This window comes from Lutjanus erythropterus, chromosome 2 (genome assembly GCF_056507025.1).
Source record: "Lutjanus erythropterus isolate fLutEry1 chromosome 2, fLutEry1.hap2, whole genome shotgun sequence".
Lineage (NCBI taxonomy): Eukaryota > Metazoa > Chordata > Actinopteri > Lutjaniformes > Lutjanidae > Lutjanus > Lutjanus erythropterus.
In genome coordinates, this window is record NC_139318.1 from 44,313,754 (window position 1) to 44,334,784 (window position 21,031).

The window sequence follows — 21,031 nt, forward strand, 5'->3', positions numbered from 1 at the left end:
ACACTTCATTTCCCAGGATCCACTTTGATTGAACCAATTCAACAACATCCAATCAAGTCACAGTTTATATATGTTGAAGACATTATGACTTCTTTAGAACTTGAAATTCAAAGTTTAAGACTTGGGACTTGACTTGTCAGTCTTGTCTTGATTTAAGACTTCTGAATTGTAAAACAATGACTTGATTTTGGCATAAATACAGTAAATTTGGGGAAATTATACATTAAGAGTGTAAGATTTATGAGAACTCTGAGCAGAATATGGCAGAGATGGGATAAAATATTCTTAGGTATGTTTTCACAATCACCTGGAAATAAGAACTGTTGTGTTTTTATTATCTTAGAATGAGGTGCAGGTCCTCCTCCACGGGGGGGCTGCCATGTTGCACCCCCATGCAGAAGCACAAACACCAAGTCTACAGAGGCCCTTTTGCAATTTTCTCAAGTTTTGCTGCAGGTTCTCCTTCACACTTTGAGGGGGAGGATGTTTACAATCTGCTCACTGCTAGATGCCACTAAATCCTGCACACTGGTTCTTGAAGTTCATCAGTCAATCTTGCATACATACATCTTTTCAGTTTTCAATTAATATTTGAACAGTAGGAGCGCTCCATCTTTTTAAACAAATGTGTTGTAACTAACAACCATTAGGAGGTCTCTCCCCCTCCCTAATAATTGAACATGCTGTCTTGAGATTACCAGCTGTATCAGTCAGATGAACAAAAACAAATTAAATTATCTATGTCACTTACATTTCACAGGAGCAGAATATAAACAGAATTTGTTACCGTCAGTAATTTGGTTCAGTGTCTCGCTCAGGGCCCCTCTGATGGGACATGAAGGCTGTAAACGGGTCCACAGGTTCCAGCCTGTCATCTATTAATTACTTGGAAATCTGTCTGACCACTAGGCCACGCTGCATCATTACAGGAGAGCCCAAAATCATGAGCCACAGGTTCGCACAGAAGTCCCTGCATTGATCTGCAGACATTTGGAGTGGATATTATCGCTTGATGCCCATATGTCACTACTGAAAGACACACACGCACGCACACACACACACACTTATACAAAACCAAAAATGCATGCGCTTACACGCACGACCGGCGAAAGGTTCCAAACCGCCCACGCACAACCACACATGGCCAAAACAACCACACACACACACACAGCATTGTTCCAGCCATATGTTGGGCTCTCATCCCCAGGTTTGTGTACCACGACTGGCTGCACACTAACAAGCTTGTTCAAACCAATCTTTCTGTCTGCCTAATTAGTTTCTATCAGCTAACGATGGCAACCAAAACAGGTCAGTGCATAATTAGAGAAGCTATATTAGCTGTACTTCTCCAATGAGAATGAAAACTTTACTTACAATGCATGTGTGATTTCCAAAATTTGCAAAGAACAGACACCTACACAGGAGAAATGAGGTCTGGCAAAGAAGTAAACACTCATTCATTATGTCTGATAACTGTTGGAAGAACAACCTATAATGAATTAGTGACAGATGAGAGGAATCTGTTGTTCTCAAGAAATGAACACTGATCCTCAGGCAGAGTTTTACCCTCCAAGTTATAACTCAGTAAACCTTCACAGTCAGACTCTGGAGAAAAATAACCTGATTTTTCTGTTGTTACAGCTTCTGTTTAAGGACTCAGTTTGCGGGGAATGCAACATTTCACCTTGAAAAAAACACTGGATTAATTGCAGCTCATGGGACAAGCCAGCGTCGTGGCATTTTGTGCAAAAGTCACAAAATTTAATCTATAAATTTGGGTACATGGATGCAATTGTTCCATAACCCAAACCACAATCTTCAGGGAAAAACAAAATTTTTCCATTTAACACTTAATTTATTATTATATTATTATAATACTAATACATAATTATATTTTTACTAAGATTTTTTCCCATTTTCTAATTGCCCCCAGTTAAAAGGTGGTGATGGTGGTGTTAAGTTCATAAAACTTAGTTCAGTCAAAAATAAAAATAAAATACAAGGAGATGAGAAGTACAGTTTCAATGTACCTTTAATCTTTTGAGAAGCAAAACATTCACCATGGTTCACCAAGTACAGTTCAAGGTTTAATCTTCCTACCACATTTTAATAAAATCAATCATTTGATGATGGAAACACGCAGAAATTTGATAACAGAGTCTAAAGCTGCATTTTCACATAAAGAACCCAAAACTTTTAGTCGCTGGAATTATTTTTAAGTGAACTGAAACAGTCATTCTCAAAGACTGGGTTCTGACCCAAAGTTGGGTCACAGGAGACTTTGTTTTGGTCACCAAATTAATAGAAGAGCATATCAGAAATTCTGCAAATGTGCAAATGCATTTCATAATTAATTATATGCCAGTATTACATAAATATGCTTTGAAGGCACAATAATTGCATTACCAATGAATATTAGATTAGAAAATACAACATTTGCCTGGTTTAATGTGACTTTCAGTATAAACCATGCCCACCTCTGGTCTTCTGTCCAAATACAGATACAAAGACAGATAGAGTTTGTGACAATTTCATGAATTGCTGTGAGACTATTAGATAATAAGAGATTTTTACTTCAAAATATCATAAAACATAATAAAGCTTTGTTCCATGAATGATGTGTCACATCAAAACCATGGTTAATGTTTTGCTTCTCAAAAGATTAAAGGTACATTGAAGGTTAATTGTAGTCTAATTTTGAACTTTGATAATATTTTGCATCATTTTTCATATTTTCGTTCTCTATAAATTTTCCAAAATTAGTTCAATAAACCTTAAAAGTCTTAAAAAGCAGCTAGGACTTAATATTTAAATTTAAATTGATGCCTGACAAAATAAATAATATACTTCACAGACTTAAAATTAAACTTAAGCCTTGCTTTGAGCCCAAAAGATTGTTCAAACAAGCTACTTACTCTAAATGTAAGATCATCCTAATAAGACAAGATTAGACAACGGCACCCTGGATAAGCCATCTAAGAGGCCATCTGAGACAGGAGACAAATGCTTCATTTGTCTCTGTGTGTGTGTGTGTGTGTGTGTGTGTGTGTGTGTGTGTGTGTGTGTGTGTGTATACATTTGTGTGTATCTGCAGAGAAAAAGCTATAGGCTGAAGGATAAGAACAGGAGCGGCATCCCTGCAAGCCTGAGATATCAAATCCATTTGTGTTCTTGTGTACTGCTTATGTGTTTGTAAGTTTGGGTGCAGACTTAAGGCTCCCTGGGGTGCTTTATGGTTTAAAGAGTCTGTGTTTCTACTTAAAAGACCAAAGCCTATAAAGTAATCGACCATCCCTGGATAAGACTGCAGCAGACTGACATTTGCCAGCCAGGAAAGCTGCAGGAGGGGAGGCGATATAACCAACGTATAACCCAATCCTCAGGTCAGCACAGCAGGCGATGTGCTTTCACACGGCCTGCATACTGTCCCCAGAAGACAGGACTTAACTACATCTGACTGAGACGGATGCAGATGAGCTGATGGCCTCCGTTTAAAAAAAATGTCATCATGCTGGAAAAATGACCCGTTCTGACAAAAAAATTCTTAAGATATCCATTTTCTTTTAACAGGTAATATAATTATCTGCTGTCTGTTTGTCTGAAAGGCAGCAGGACATTTCACAAACTGGCTCAAGGTTTAATCTGCCCACCACCTTTTAATAAAATCAATCATTTGATGATGGAAATGTAGAAATTTGATAACAAAGTCTAAAGCTGCATTTTCACATAAAGATCCCAAAAGTTTTAGTCACCCAAAACTCGCACAAATGAACTCTTCCCCAGATTTACTAATAAGGCCTATTGTGAATTGGGTTGCAACAGTTTGTCATTTTTATTAAGTTGGCCCCTAAAAAAAAGTTTGGGAAACACTTGACTAAAAGGTTCTTTCAGCTTGTTGTTGTCTGTGTTTCCACCATAGCCTGAGAAGCTGTGAAGATTAAGCAAATTACACTGATAAGACTTGGATTTGATATGGCGAACTGAAACAGACTGATTTGCAGCTACAGATTTTATAAAATATTGGCTTAATAAAATGCTGAGACTAACTGTCCAATCAGAAATGTTCGGCACTGCTCACACCACCCCTGAGCTCTACCCCTGAGCATACTTTCTGGGAATAAAATAATGCCTCTACAACTTATTTTAACCCTGTAGTGGAAACTCAACCTCTGCAATTCCTCCAAAGGTTCCTTGTAAATGGAAAGAGTTCGTGTGGTGGAAACACGACTTAAGCTTCTGATTTGAGAGTCAACTGATCAAACTAAATTAAAAAATAAGTGATAATGATGTAGTGCAACAATGATCTGGAGCATGTTGGTTTACACAATGCAAAAAAGAAAATAATTATTGTATTAATTTAAAATACATATATGCCATGTGATTGAAGAACAACACCTTGTCTTTCACATACTGCATGCTGGGATAGATCCAGCTCCCTCAATAGGATTCTTGGTTAGAAAAAAGAAGGAAAATTGAATTTATTAACAATGATGTCAAAAAAAAAAAAAAATTACAGTAGTGACAGCCTGATCGGCAGTGCAAACATTTTATCAAAGAAAAATCCAGCGAGAGACAAACACAGAGGAAGAACTTGTTTTCAGAGTCAAACTCCTCCAGAGAACAAATGTGAACTAACCTGTAATTATGCATGCTTAAACAGATCAAGTGATGTACCTATAATGAACGCACGCACTGTAATTCCTCAATTACAGAGACATAATCACTCATCACTGAGCCGGAGAGAGAGAAGAATGAAATAATCTTTTTTTTTTTTTTTTTCCCGAGAATAGCAATAAATCAAAGCTCCTCTCACTGCAATGACTCTCGTTTGTGTAAAAGACTCAAACCACGTTAGCGAAATCAGATTCCTGCTCGGGGGTCTGGAGAGGAGCAGGCCAAAAACAACAAACTGCAGCCAAACCAACTCCCCCTCGCCAACCGGCAGTACCACTGCCACCCACTTAATCCACTGGTCTCTCAGTTGGGTCTGATGGAAGCTAATCTTACAGATAATCTGGCTAGCGCTCAGTTGGAGCCCTTCTAAACAGATTGCCAATTTCTGTTTTTGGAAAACACTGAGGCGGGGGGTGGAGAGGTTAATTCAACAAAATGAAAATGAACAAGAGACGGAGCAAGCAGAGACTCCGCCATTTGCAAATAATATCACTTTTAAAATCAAATTTTAAAGCTTCAGCAGGTGTTATGTTGCATTAAACACATTCATTGGCATTGCTGTACAATAATACCCAAAATTTGTTTTGAGATAATGATCTGCCACCCAATAATTCTAAGACCGTTCCAGCTGTTCTCCACAGTTTGGTACGCAGTGTTTGTTTCTTATTAAATCTGATGCTGAATCAAAAATCCAAACAGTATTTTCTGTCAATTGCAGATGGAGGGAAAGACAGAGAAACAAAGGAGATGGAGATTCATGCAGCACACTCCATATTGGGTTCTTCGGCTTGTCACCACACAAGAACATGTTTTGGAACCCTTTATAGAGGTTCTACCTGTAATCTTTTCAGGAGGTTAGACCTAAATCTGAACATATAGGGTTATACCTCCCATCTGTAAAAGGCTCCACACAGAACGCGCTATGAGAGGTTCTACAGAGAACCCTTCTATGTACCCAGAACCCTCTCTGGGGCCTTTAAAGGTCCCAACAAGACCCTACCGAGGGGGTTTGACCAAGATCCCTTTTATATTCCAATAGTTTTATATAGAACCTAAACAGAGGGTTCCACCAAAAACCCCTTTATATTCTAGGAGTCTCATCTAGAACCTACTCATGAGGTTCTACTGAGAGCCGTTTTGTATTCCAAGAGTTTCATCTGGGACCCACACAGGTTCTAAAGATTTTACTGTATATATGACCCACTAAGGGGGATCTAACAATAGATTTTTTTTACACAGGTTTCTACTATAATCGTCTTGCCTTCTGAGGGTTCTACAAAGAACCATATCATATTCTACAGATGAGGCAAATACCATGTAAGACAGGGGTTGATATTTGAATATTTATATACTTATACTTTTAACCCTAAATCTTACAAAGGACCTTTGATGGACCCTCTCTTTGAAAAAGGTTTTCCTCAGAAGCAAATGGTCCCTGGTCCTTCAGGAGGAATCTTCCTGGAACCCTTATTTCTAGGAGTGTAGGATGTAGAGATAGAGATACTGAGAGGGAGAGACAGATTGGAAGGAAGAGAGCAGGGATCTTATTTGAATTATAACTTTGTTTACGTCGTTAGGTCGATTACGGTGTCTCCCAGGCTGCCCTTGGTCGTGACAAATGTCAGATTTGCCACATCATCCATCTGATTTATCCTCTCTTCCTCCTCTCCCCTCCTCTCTTTCCCTCCATCCAAATGTCTTATAAATTCTTCTTTCTTCCATCGATTTCATCCTCTTCTTTGCATCCATCAGAGCTCTCTAAACCTACTTCAAAGACTGATAATGACATGGAGATATGGCAAGAAGTAAAAACGGTTACAAAAAGAAAAGCTCAGCAGAGATGAGTTGAAGTCCAGGTAAGTATAAAACCAAAAAGCTGAATGGAGGGATGGATGGAGGGAGGAATAAATGCACCAACAGATAGATGGGAAGCAAAGAGCGGTCAGTTTTGTATGCATGGAGGAGGAACACTCATACCTCCAGAGGGACATAGGCCCAGCGCTGGGCAAGGCTTCCACCCTCATTAATCAGGATGGGTCAAGGGTTGGCATGTTAGCTATCACACACTGTGAAAGGGCAGTTTAGATGGCACAGCTGGCACACAATGTGACAAGGCCAGACAGTGAGTCATGTTGCAGCCAGACGTGGTCTCTGTCTCCCTGTGGTGGACCAGGGGATACAAGTGGCCCTTGATATGCCCATTAAAAGGACAACAGAGGCTACAGCTGGCCAATGGCTTACTGACTCCCTATTATACCGGGCTGTCGCTCCGGTACAGTGTCATTAAAGTGCAACATACACCCACTATCTGGCCTCTTCAAATGAATAGGCGACTGCTGGCTGCAGCTATTGATTGACCACAGTAGATACTACACTATAACTACCGCAGTGCCTCTCACAACTGGAAAAAATAGTGAATAAATAAAAGAAACAAGGCCTACCAAATCAACTTTCAAGCCACTGTGGGTAGGCCCAGTGCACACCTGTCAAATTAATCCAATGTTGATGTCTTTTATTGTACAAAAATGAGACAATCCAGGTGGATATTTCTTAAAGGGTAACTCTATTTTTTAGCAACCTGGACCCTATTTCCACTTGTTTTTGTGTCTAAGTGAAGTCAGTCCAACACTGAGGGAGAGTGCTGCAACCATCAGAAGCTAATCAAAGTAACTGACGGGCTGCAATTGTAAATATAAGTGTCTGAGCCTTTTTTTCAAGAGTAAGAAGTGTTTTGTTTAACCAGAAACAGCTGTTCGATTGCTGTCACCAAACTGACCAGACTCCCTTTGCAAAACCGTCATTTTAACATTGTCAGTGTCGTCTTCATTCAACCTCAACAGAAACAAAATAAAACTTACCAAAAACATCTTGGCTCGTCTTTCCACTGTTCAATCACCAGCTCTGGTTTGGCCAAGATGAACCCTTGTGCCAGATGTGAAAATATATGGAGAGGAGCAAGAGGGAGGTCGGACATCAGAAAAATGGCAGGGAGAATCGGTGCTCAGAATTTTTTCTTATCTACATCTGTGAATAAAGGGTCTATTTAGGCCAAAGCAGATCTTCAGATTGTTGAAACAGTGGAGAGATTTTTGGTCAATTTTATTTTGCTTCTTTCAAGTTTGAATGAAGATGATGATGATAATAAAACTACAGTTTTGCAACTTTTTTTTGATAATGTTGGGCGTTGCCTGGAGGACTTGCATTGTAGCTGCTGTGTTCTCATTAGTCGCTCAGACACAAAAATATGGGAAAATAAGGTCTGGGTTGAAAAATACCGCAGTTACCTTTTAAGTCTATGTGTGTCCTTAGTGTGCAGTGGACATGGTCAGTGGACGTACCTAAATGCACTGGATAAACTACTTTTGCAACAGGAAAATAACTGCAGTGTGAACCCCCATTTGGAGCTGATCCCCACAACATGTCTAGTATGAGACAATAGCCACGATAAAGTGTATAATAATCAAATCCAGGTCTTTTAAGCACTGGGATCGACTTTTCCTCGACTTCTCTACAACTCTAGGCTGAACTCTCTCTGATCATCTTCACAATGCCGGCTAACAAGCATATGTGCCAGTGGATAGTACCAATTCCCTGCTGATTTGACCTGAGGTAGAGATAAAGTTGTTTTGCCTGCCTTTGAAAGTACTTAAGGGCCTATTGGATGTTTTGGCAGGTAGATATCTAGTTCAGGCGAGGGCCTAGTGAAGCATTGTGTTTTGGGATGCCTTCCTGAATCTGATGAATGAGCAGCAGAAATGGAGCCATTAATCCAAAGACTTTAGGGAGCCGTTCCGGGGAGAGGAGAGGAGGGGAGGAAAAGGAGGAGTGGAAATCAATCTTGCTGCCTCCCTACGCTCCCCATCCTCCTCTGTTACACTCCTGTTCCTTTTGTTTTTCTCTTATTCTTTCCCCGTCTTTTTATTTTGAAATGTGCTCCTGTGACGTCATTTATTTTTCATTTCTTGGTGAGTTTTCTGACCTCACATGTGTCTTCATAACATCTCCCATGTCTCCGTGTTTCACCTTTTCTCTCATCAGCCCTTCTTCATCCATTACTGCCTGTTCCCATCTGCCTCTTGTGCTCTTTCTCCCATATTACTATCTCAATCAATCACCCCTCTCTCATTTATTGCCCCGATTCTGCACCGTTTTTGTTCCAAAGTTCTAAATCACAACTTTTTCATGACTTTTCATCAGCATTCAAGCTCTTCTAAGACACATTAAAGCAACCGTTTGGTTTGATGTGAAGATGGGACCCACTGGCTCTGTCAAACAAGTCAGAAAAAGCCCGTTGGTAAGACTCTATGGTGTTTGAAAACTTTCTTGATGATCCCTTATTCAGGGGCTTCCCTTATCTAGAAAACTTTTGCAATTCATACAACATAATTTCATGATTATGATTTGAAAACCTCCATATATGGTGGACCTCAGGAAGAATAGTATCTGGGGAAAGAGCTAATATTATTCCCCATGGAGACACTGGTGTGCAATTTCGTAAGCTATTTTAATCAGGCACCGCTGTGAATGATATAGCTGTATGAGGAACGATATGAAAGAAGTAATGTGACTTCCTCGAGGGATAATGATTCGCCCCAACGATTCATATTCCACTTTGAGCAAACATTTTACTGTATGCTGCACCTACTATATGTCAAAACACACACCGCAGCTGAAAAGTATATTTCTCAGAGCAGCATCATGACAATGAGATCATTTGTATTATTAACTTCAGTTAAGATGGCCTTGTAAAAAGTATCTGCTATGATGATATGATTAATACTGTTTCTTTATTTGATACAATTCGTGTTTTTCTGGATTTTTTTTGCATTCAGGCACACATAACTTGTGATGAAGGGAGTTGGTTCTTATGGTTCTGTTCCTTTCCATGAGCCGCTCAAAAGGACAGCTCATTATTGCAGTTGTTCAAATTTTAAAAAAGTTGGACAGATAAATCCCAAGTTAGGGCACTGAAACACTTGGTAATGCTTTGTGGTTAGCCACAGGTCAACAAAAAGATGAATGTTAATTTCAGGTCTGTAGCTTAATGTTTCTCCTGCGTTAAAGGCAGACATATATGTCTAAATATGACTCTTTACCTACTCACTCAATACATTACATACAGGGCAAAATAGCCACAACACTTCCTACAGGAGGAAAGAAGGCTGGTAAAGGTGTGTCATTAGAAAAGGACCCAAGTGCAGACTTTAACAGGAGTGGACATGTGCAAAAGTTTAATGACAAAGTACAAAACCCAAAACTTGTGGTGCTAGCCAAAAGGGCAAACAAAGGTAACCAACAAATCCGAAAGGAAAGATGTAAAAATCAAAGTCCAGAATCTAAGGTCCACAGACCAAAGTACACAACACAAAGAAAAAATCCACAAGAAAAGATGCTGGGAGCTCATACAAACTAACGAGGATGAACTAGCAACTAAGGAGGTAAAGATACAGGTTTAAATACACTAAGGAGGGGAGAATAATACAGACAGGAACAAGGACACACAAGGGAAAACATACCAAAGTAAAACAGGAAGTAACTAAGAAAAGGCTAAGAAGTAAGATAGGTAGATAAATGGTTTCTTTTTATGACTGAGAGTCTGCACAGGGTTTTATTATTTGAAGGCTGACCTCTTCTCTGTCTTGTTCCTATCTGATCTCCTGCCTGCAGCTTGATGTTTTTGTGGTGGAATCACAAGAATCAACTAGACTAGGAGTGGCTGTGATCAGCTCCAGTTGCTGTATCGCAACTGGAACATGATTGCAGGAATCAACCAGTGATTGTCCAATATGAAAAGCATTCCCAGAGCAGCATTCCTAAAGGTTTAGCCCCATGGAACATACTTGGGACAGATCACGTCCTTGCTGTGGTTGTTGGTTTTCCTGCATCGTTTGATTATGTCTACAACCCCAAAGGCAAAGAATGGGAGAAAAAGAAACGAGGGCTGCAATAAAAAAAAAGCATTCCAGTCTTCATTTTGGTGGTACATAATTTTACTTTTGAAGGCTGAGCACCGCAACAAGCTTAAGTACTACAAAAAGTATAATTGCACTGCACCGTTTTCTCAGAGTGTGAACAAAAACAGCAGGTGTGCTTCAATAAGCCCTCATCGGCCTTGCTCACATGACCTAACAATTCGTGCTGGCCTTTGCAATTATGCCGTCAAAGTAGAGCCTTGTGTCTCTTTTTCTCTCTCTGTGGCCTCTTGTGCCTCTGCTGCTCTCTACCTCTGTCTGCGTTTCTGTGTTTTGGATTCTCTTTCTGTATTCACAAAGACATAAAAGGCAAAAACATAGAAAAAACAAGAACCTAGGAGTAAAAAGAAGAGTCTGTGTCAGAGAGAAAACACAGAGAGCTTCCCTGTGGGAGAAACACGGCAGGGACAACCTTTCGTGTGTGTTTTTATTGTGTGTTTGCATGTATACAAGTGGTGTGTGTAAGGAAATTACATATTACCAAAGCTACACTGGCCACAGGCAAGAAATACAATTAATACAAGAGATCCTAAAAGCTCTCACCACTACAACACACACATACACACACACACACATCCCTGAGGCTGGTGTAGCTTCAGCATTAGCTGTGTGACCGTTGATATGTTGCAGAGGTTGCACTTTTAATCTGCATCCTCACACTGAACGAATAACAGCCTAACCTCTACCTAAACACACACACACACACACACACACACACACACACACACATAAATGCGCAGAGGCAAGCTCTCCCGTGACGATGGCCCTCCGAGGCAAACAAGCGAGATCAGACGAAAACCCTCATGGAGGCTTTTTCCCTCCTTGGATTTAACAAAAGTGTGTGTCTGTGTGTGTGTGTGTGTGTGTGTGTGCAAGTGCACGTTGGAAAGGTTTCACTGCACCATCCAAACTGAAATACCTATAATCCCTTTCATATAAATAACATGTTTAAGTCGACATATAGACCAACACACACATCCCCTCTTCAGCAAAGCACTTAAGGACATTCCAAGATTCACCTCATTAATAAAAATAAAAGTGAAGTATGTAATATTTCATCACTGAAGTGCCTCAATGGCACCCTCATCAAATTATCAGCCTCTTAATCATGACAGCTTTAAGAATGTCGTTAAATTGGCTCATTGCCTCTACACACATTCACTCACACACACACACACACACACACACACACACACAACCAGAAATTTTTACACCAATTTGTTCTTTTCAAATATCAATATTCACCTTAATCTTCACATGCGCAAACAGACGCAACGGTTAAAGATGCAGAAACAAGCAAACAAATAACCGAAAACATACAAATAAACTCCAAAGTCACTCCTAACACACACACACACAAAAGTAGCAGCAGACGAGGCGACACCCTGTTGCTTCATGACTTGGATAAATTGGATTAAATCGACTAAAAGCAGATGCCTTTTAGTGGATTTTAATTATGTCTCCCTGCATGGAACCAGCGACTGAGAGTTCAACCATAACTCACAGCATCTGACTTAACGGCAGAATTCCTTTAACCTTGGAGACCGACTAAAGCCCATTTTTCCTCTCAGTTTTTCGGGATTTTCAACTCTCAAAACTAACTTGGAACTTTCAAGAGACGAAAAATAACTTTTAATGAATTTTAAGAAATTGAATATTTAGAATTATAGATTTTCTTTTTTAAACTTGCCTGTTCCAAGGTCTTTGGTTTTCATCCTTGGTGTTAAGTGCTTGTTTCTTTGATTATTTGTACTGCGGTTTCATCACAGATGAAATGAAAAGCGGTCGGAGCCTCTGTAATGTCACACACGGTTTCAGCGAAGCTCTCAGTGTAGTGGCTCCGGCCGTCACCATCTTGGAAGTGTCTGACTCTGGCTGACTCCAAGCTAAACCAAAAATGAGCAAAGAGGCACCGCATGAGTAGATCTGAGGTGGCAGGCTACCTCGCGGTTAGCCTGTGATGTCACCCAGCCAGCCCCCTAATTATGCATAACTTTAAGCCAAAATATGATGTTAAACAGGTGACTTCAAAACTTCACCAGCTCTCATGAACGGGGAACCAAAAGCACTGTAACAAGCTGTAAACATGATAATTTTACAGCTTTTTTAACATGGGAACTGCATTTTTTGGGACTTCATGGCTTATTTTTTCAGCTACACTTGTGGTTTCACTTCATTTTCATCCTGTACTTCCAACACGTCCTCATACCTAAACAGCAGAATGACTCAACAGGCGTAACAGACCTGAAATGGTACCTGGCCTTTGTCGTCTCATGGTTAACTTTGTGGAATGGTGTCAGTTTGGTTGGATTAAGCCACCAAAACTACTTGGTTAGGTTAAGAAAAATATCATGATTTTGGTTAAAATAAGTACGCTAGTTACGTTAAGTTAAAGGATCTGTGATTTAGTGATTTAGTGACACCTAGCAGTGAGCTTGCAGTTTGCAAACACTCCCCTTCCAAGTGGGTAGGAGACTCTACAGTGGCAATGAAACAAATGCGAATCTAAGCCAGCGTTTGGTTTGTCCACTCTGAGCTACTGTAGAAAGATAGCAAATTAATTAATTAATGCTGCAACAAAAAAAAAAAAAAACAACAGAAACCCACCAAAAAACATAAGGACAATACCAATTCTTTGCTCTCCACCACATGTTATTTCCAGTCAGACATAAAAAATGCAAGCAAACAGCAAGACCAGAGTTACTGACACTGTATACAAAGGTTTCTACTACAAAGAATCAAACAAGAAACCTGACCTCTAACTTTACTATAGATGGTAAGTGAGAACACAAAGCTTTATTGATCTCCACTGAGGTCAATAAAGCATCACATCATACCACAGCGATGGCAGGACTGCGACATCTTCCACTGTGAGCGCTGCAGTCCTTCAGCAGAGTGGATACACGGTGAATGTATATTGTGATATCATAAGCAGCAGGAAGAAGAATGCTCTGAGCCAAAAATCTCGCCGTAATGTAATTCAAAATGGAGCAGAAAGGAAATCTATTTCAAATCCTGCTTTATTAATACCATCGCTGCCTACAGGCAGGGAAGGGACAATTGAGTTGTAGCAATTTGCAGAATGAGGGGGCCAGAGAAGGGAGGGGAGAAGGGGATGCTGTGGAGTCGGGAGACGAGGAGGGCTGCCGAGGATGAGACGGTCTCATTTGTGGGAGCAGGAAAGAGGCTGAAAGAAGGAGGAAAGAGAGATGAAAAAGAAGACAGAATGAGGGACAGATGAAGAAGAATGTGTGTAAACAAAAAGAAACGTGAAAATGGAAATGCATAAGAGTCATAGGAGGTGAAAAACAAAGCTGAAGAAGCAAAGTATGAGGGAGGAAAAGAAAAAAGACAAAGTGACAGAGAGGAATAGACAGAATGAGAGGGCCAGAGGGGAAGAGAGAAAGATTTAAAGCAGCGATATAATGAGCCAATTGATGGCAAGGCCTGGGGTTAAGCACCTGAAGCCAGCCAGTAATTGGCTGAGAAAGACAGAGTGACAGACAGAGAGATATAGGCTGCAACCTGGAAGGAGAGAGAAAGAGAGATGGAGCCAGAGAGAGATGGAGGGAGGTGCTGAACGTATTCATCTTCAGATAAAAAATGTCATTGTGGCCGGGGAAAGCGGAGGAACGGATGGGAAATGCTCGAGGGCGTAGAATAAAAGCATGAATACAGCTGCTCGTTACAATAATGTCACTCAGCCAATTATATCCGTAACAGTCAGATTAAATTATAAAAGAAAATGCCTTTTCTTCAAAACTCCTCAAGAGATTTTCATCATGCTGTGTGATAATACCTCCAGTGGGTCTTGTGTTATGAATTATCTTAAAGGGTGGATCTTTTTCTTTTTTTTTAAACCTTTTTTCCTTGATCACTAAAGCAGTATCCCTCACAGGGTTTTTCAGGGCTGGGTTTGAAAGGGAAAAATGGATTCAGTTTTTCAGATTTTGTTTTTTGTTCATTTTGCAGATTTGTCCTCTGTTCATCTTTTGTTCTAATGTTCCATACTGTAGCTTTATCTTTCACTGCTGTTATAATAGCATCATCTAAACTAATGACTATAATAATGATTATATATTCATGCTGTTTTTTAATGACAAAGATACATAAAACTAATAAAATACCCAGCACACGCATAATAGTCAAAAACACAGTCTCAAGCTGTCTCCAGTATTTGCAGGGAACTCTGCTTTGCTTTCCCAACAAAATGTAACACTGTTTGCTAGCTAGCTAAAAAGTTCACCAAAAATTACATTGCTTATATCTGGTTGAAAGTTAACAAAACATTATATTGGTTGCTAGCTAGCTAAAAACTTAGCAAAATGTTACACTGCTTACTAGCTGGGTAAAAAAGTTAAAAAACATTATATGTTTTGCTACCTTGCTAAAAAGTTAAATAATGTTATATTGGTTGCTTAATAGCTAAAAAAGTTAGCAAAATGTTACATTGCTCACTAGCAAGTAAAAAAATGTTAACAAAACATTATATTGTCTGATAGCTAGCTAAAATGTTAGCAAAATCTTACATTGGTCACTAGCTAGTTTAAAAGTTACCAAATATATTTTGATAGCTAGCTAAAAAGTTAGCATAATGTTACATTGCTTACTAGCTTGCTAAAAAGTTAGCAAAATGTCACATTGCTCACTAGCTAGTTTAAAAGCCAACAAAACATTATATCTTTTGTTAGCTCGCTAATAAGGTAGCAAAATGTTACATTGCTCACTAGCTAGTTAAAAAGTTAACAAAATGTCATAATGTTAATAGCTAGCTAAAAAGATAGTTAACATTAGCCTTGTTAGCCGAGTCATGATGGTCTGGCAGACAGACTTAAATTTACCCTCTTTTGAGAAAAAATTGTTGGCTGAATTAATGGAAATGTAAAAAAAAAAAAGAAAGACAACTAGCAGACTGTTTTAAAAGATCCACTAGTTTTGAAGTATGGTAAAACATAATTTTAAGTAAAACCATGATTTAATTTAGCACTTAATCCTAGTTGGTGTGACCCAGCCTATAATACTCTAAAACGGATGAAGGGTTTTGACGTCACTGGTCAAATAATCAGCAGATATGAAAGCGTGTTTTTCATTTGAGTGAAGTAGCATTGGATAGTCCCCTTTACATGATCATTAAACATATGTTAAAATCAAAGCTGCTGCTTAAGCATGGGCTCCAAGTCTTCCACATTTGTACTGTAAATTGGAGGCACAATTACGAGGGTCAAAGAGAAGAGCCTCAGATTTTCCTTCATTAAGCTGAAGAACATCCCGTGCTGTATGATTCAGCGCTGGATGTCTGTGAGAAAAAGCTATGTTACTAAAATTAAACATTTTACAGTGAAACATAGAGCTGTGTGTTGACAGCGCAGGAATGGAAGAAAATGTTGGCCAAGTACCTGTCATGGCATCCAATTAATATTCTATTCTGATTCTCAGCCACATTAGCATCTTGTGCCACACTAACCACTCCTGATCTCTCCTCCTGTCAACAAGGCTGCACAAATTTATCCCACGTCACCTGATGTCACCTCTTATCACCTGTCCACACTGATCCCGCCTACCTCATTTTTCTCAATACATATGTACACTTCCCAGTCTGATCCTGCCCAGATTATCAACCAAGTTAGGTAAAAGGAACAGAGGAGGAGGTGATCACAGAACTCAGTTTAACTCCCATCATAACATTCCTTTGTAGTCAAAATGCATTTATACCCAGTGGCTTCATTGTGCTTTAATAAATATAAATCTTCATTCAATCTTTATTTCTTAAACTGCCAGACATCAACACATATGATCATCCATTAATTAGCAATTACGGAGGCTGCACAGCTTCTGCAAGTTCTCACTTTTCTGACACATGAGATAAAAGTTTCTTGACCTTGACACAGAGCAAGCCAGTGAAACAGTAAAGTGTTGGCACTAATGCTGTGACTCAGTCTGCTATACACTTAAGTGTTAGCATGGAGCAGCACAGCCAGTGATCTGCTGCAAACACTTAAATTATTACAGATTTGTTTTGCGGCAGTCACAACATATCAGGCAAAAAAAACCTCATGCACAACTTTACCATGTTAAAGCACTGAACTGTAAACTACAGCTGCAACAACACATTTTAAACTTGAGCAGCTGTTGTTCACTTATATGTAAGATTTACTGTGATGGTGTGCAACACAGCTATGATTATTTACTGCAAACAGTGGTGGATTGGTGGAAAATTTTCCAGCTGTCTTAAAGTTGTAGTATGAGTAAGAAGAAAATCTTTTCGCATTTCATGCTCTAGAATTACCCCAACAGGGCAAGTCTGCATGCATATCTGCCTTCTGACTGGGTCACCTGAGAAAAAACACTGAAAAGTTTGCTAACTGTGGAGCGAGGAACACAATTTTAGCAAAATAATATTTTTTGCAAATGTATTTCTTGGTGTACCCATTAAAGGGTTAACACTCTTTATAACAGCAAATGAGACATATTCTAAAATAAAATTGTAATGATGAGTACTGTAGTTACTAAAAGCCTGATGTGATTGGATTTTCCATCTGATGCTCATATACACAGTAAACCTGAGTTTGGGGCTGCCTTGGCAGAGCAGGAGTGTCTGTCTTTTAGTGATTGGCTTTTACCGAACGAAAAAAAAGAAAATAGCCTTTAAGGCCACAGTGTTTTTTTTTTTCCTTTTAATGAGTTATTTATTTTGCTTCTTTGTCCGTCTGCAGATCGAAGAGACAAGAGGAGAAGACTTGTTTGGCTTTGTGCTGAGATGCCTCTTTCCAAATGTCACAACACTGCCACCGCATTGAGCGAGCATCTTACCATACACCTACTGTGTCTTTGTGTGTGTGGCTGTGTGTATTACAGGGTCTAAAACCAAGGCACTGTAAGACCATTAGAGTCTTTGTGCTTTTATGTGTGTGTGTCTTTGTTTCTGCTTGTGTGTAATAGCGCTAAGTGTCAGTGATTTTTGTCTTGTCCACCGGCTTAATGGGGGAGTATTGACGGGCGTCCCACGACATGGCTTCCCTCTGTAGGGAACACGGGCAGCAAAATGGGATTTATCGAATCCTGCTTCTCTTCAAGAAAAACAGAGGCGGAAGTTTGGGGAGAGAAGCAGAGGCAGTGACCTCATAATCAGCTGTTCAGAGCAAATGCGTAAATGCCACAGCACAACTTAAGTCACACAACTAACTTCCCTGTAATAATACATCTTGAGTTGTCAGTGACTTTGGATTGACAGATACTCATCGGAATACTGCTGGTCACTTGTGAAGCTGATATGGCATTAAATGCCAGATGAATATTTCATTATCTGATGGACTGATAGACTTCATTCATGATGTGGATATGTCTCCTGTCTGTATTCTGCTGTCCTTTTGTATTTGTGCACATTGTCTGAAAGCTTACGGACACGAACGAAATAAGAGGGGCAGCGTAGCACGCAAGAAGAGACATCACAAATAAGTTTGCATATCTTGGTGTATTTAATGGCCGCACAGACCCCACCATCTACAACACTGCCGCCGCTTTTTTCTTTTTCTCCTGAGGTAGGTTATTAGATCCTCCTTTAGCGTTGCCATGGCTGTTGTCCTCTTGAATGTGTTGCTTATCATCCACACTAATGTAAAGGGTGCATGGAAGTATGTGGGCATGACTATTATACCATTTGAAACAGGCATATCTATTTTTTTTTTACAGAAAAAAAAATATCCTTAAGAGGCTGCTGTTCATTTACTGTGTAAAACCAAAATCCAACATTGGCTTATTTTAACTTACGTGATGTACTTCACTTATGCACAGCTTAGGAACCTACTGATTTTAACTCAAACTATGACCTTTTCCAAAACCTATGCAAGTAATTTTGGTGCCCAAACCTAAATAAACTGCCACCATTTCACAACATTAATTATGACGAAGATCACCATGACGACAAACATCATCTGACTGTCGTGAACCCATCCTAAAATTATAAAGACAGGCTGTCTGCAGGACTTATTCACTCATTCTATCTACAGTAACCCCGCCCATCTGCTCCACCCAGCATTTCAGCCATCAGGCCACAGAAATCCTTCACCCTATCAGCTGAGACCATCCTCAATAATCACTCGTTTAAATAACCGACTTGAAACTCACCTGCCCCCATTTTAACATGCATTTATGTATTTATTAAGTACTCCATTGTTGTTTATGGTGTATGTTCTCACATACCAAGACAAATTTCCATGTTACATGAATTTAATGAACAATACAGCAATATGAATCTAAAATGGCATATTAAAAAGCGGCAAATAACATGGGAAAAGATCAAGACATAAAAGTGCTACCTAATGATGATCCAATGCAAATGATGATGATGATGATGATGAAAAACATAATGGGCAACTTTCTACAGGCAAAAAGAGGTAAACTTTTGAGTTAACTAAATCATCGCGAGGACAAATGTGGCTGATATGTGGACATATAGTCTGTTTTATTTTTGTCTCCATTTCATAGCATGTGCTGTACTGGCAGATGATGGAGGGATGAGAAGGAGTGAAAGAAAGGACAAGAAGTGTAAAAGATGAGATGACACAGACAGACTTAAAGACAGAGTGCAGAGAAAGATAAGTGAAGACAGAGATGAAGGTGTTAAAAGAAGAAAAAAGAATGAACTATCCTCCATGCTATAAAATTTGCACACATGTTCTCATGGTTCTGACATGCATAAAACATAACGTTAATGAAGGTCCTGTAGATAAAATCTCGATTGGACGGGCTATTAAGCCACTTTGAAGCGCGGTCTACCCTACATGCAAATTCTGAACTCTGTTGTCACCGCTGATAAATGAATGTGGCGTGTTTATATTATTGAACGCCTTCATGAGGCAGCGGGTGAGCTTTCATAAAGGCTCAACAAAGCTCTCATCAGCATGGCTTTTATCCCGACCGAAATGTCAGGCCCGGATCCATTGCCGCGCCACGGAGAGAGAAAAGGACGGACTCAATTTATCGTGCACGGATCTCAAATGAAAGGGAAAAACAACATAAGATTGAGTTTTGGCCCGGGAGAGAAGTCAGGTGGCGGATTTTAGAATTACGCACCCCTTTCTTTCAGTTCATTTCTGAAGGTGCTTTGCTGGCGAGGAATGGACGCGCTTATTGTCAAAGCAAACACAATATGAGCAAATGCAGATAGCAGAGATGGCAATGAAGCAGTAATAATGTCAATCTCTCCCACTGTCTCATGCATTATCCACCTTATCTGTCTCTTTCTCTCTATATGCCAAGCTATTTCACTCCCTCCATCTCCTCCCGTCTCAATTATTGTCATGCGTCTTTGTCGTTCTGTAACTTTCTTCGATATTTATTCCTCCGTATACTTTCTTTTCTTACTTCTTTCTCTCACATCTGTTTTTGTTTTTTAACTTTTCTCCCCCCTTTTTCTCTCTGAATTCTTCTTACCCTTCAATTTTCCTTGTTTTTCTTTCTCTAATCATCTTCCTCTTGGTCCTTTTGCTGCTAATTTACATGCTCCTCTACTGCCTCCACCTCCCCCTCCCCTCCAGCTCTCATCAGTGGTTAGAAACTGGACAAAGAACAGAGAGGTCACTGAAGTCTGCTGGCTACTCTTAATGAGCTCAATACACACACGAAACACACACGCAGAGACACAACAAGACGTGTACTGTACACTTGCAAACACACACACACACACACACACACACACACACACACACACACGTTCAATCTGTCCTCTATTGGCTCTTGTTACCTGCTCCGGAGAGTGAATCCCATTCACTTCTGCTCTATTGGTAAGAGAGAGAAAGCGTGTGTGTGTGTGTGTGTGTGTGTGTGTGTGTGTGTGTGTGTGTGTGTGTGTGTACCCGGCTACAAGCCCACAGTAATTAGAATGACAGACAGAGCCAGTCGAGCATGGAGAACACTACTAATGTTGGCCAGATTACCTGAGCGGGTTGTGTGTGGCACCAAACTAATGTTGCATTGATCACCTGCCTGCCTGGTGCTGTGAATCTCCGTGTGTGTGTGTGTGTGGTGTGTGTGTGCCCCTTCATTAACAGCCTGACACGAACACACTGACTCTTAACTCTCTTTCCTTTTTTATATCTTTTCTTGGGTTTCTTCTCGACACATCTTTTCTCTGTCACATCAGCTTTCTTTCTTTTTTTTTTCTATATTTTGTCTTTATCACCTTGTCCCTTCTATCCTTTAACTCTGTCCATGCTTCCATATTCAAAGTCAAATTTAAATTTGTTTTTAAAGTTGTCACCAAGAGTTTGGCATGACAACGATAAAAGGGATTGTTTTTAAAAAATGCGGTCAGCAGTTGGAAGTCGCCATGGCCCCAGTTTGGGCAAGTAGAAGGAGTCTACTGAAAAAAGACCAGCTAAAAAATC

The 21,031-nt window shown here is 39.8% G+C and overlaps 1 protein-coding gene across 1 annotated transcript in view; it reads right to left on the reverse strand.

The window, feature by feature from the left end:
• Window positions 1-21,031, reverse strand: part of ptprt (protein tyrosine phosphatase receptor type T) — a 485,707-nt gene that overhangs the window by 270,832 nt on the left and 193,844 nt on the right. The gene's annotated exons all lie outside the window — the stretch shown is intronic.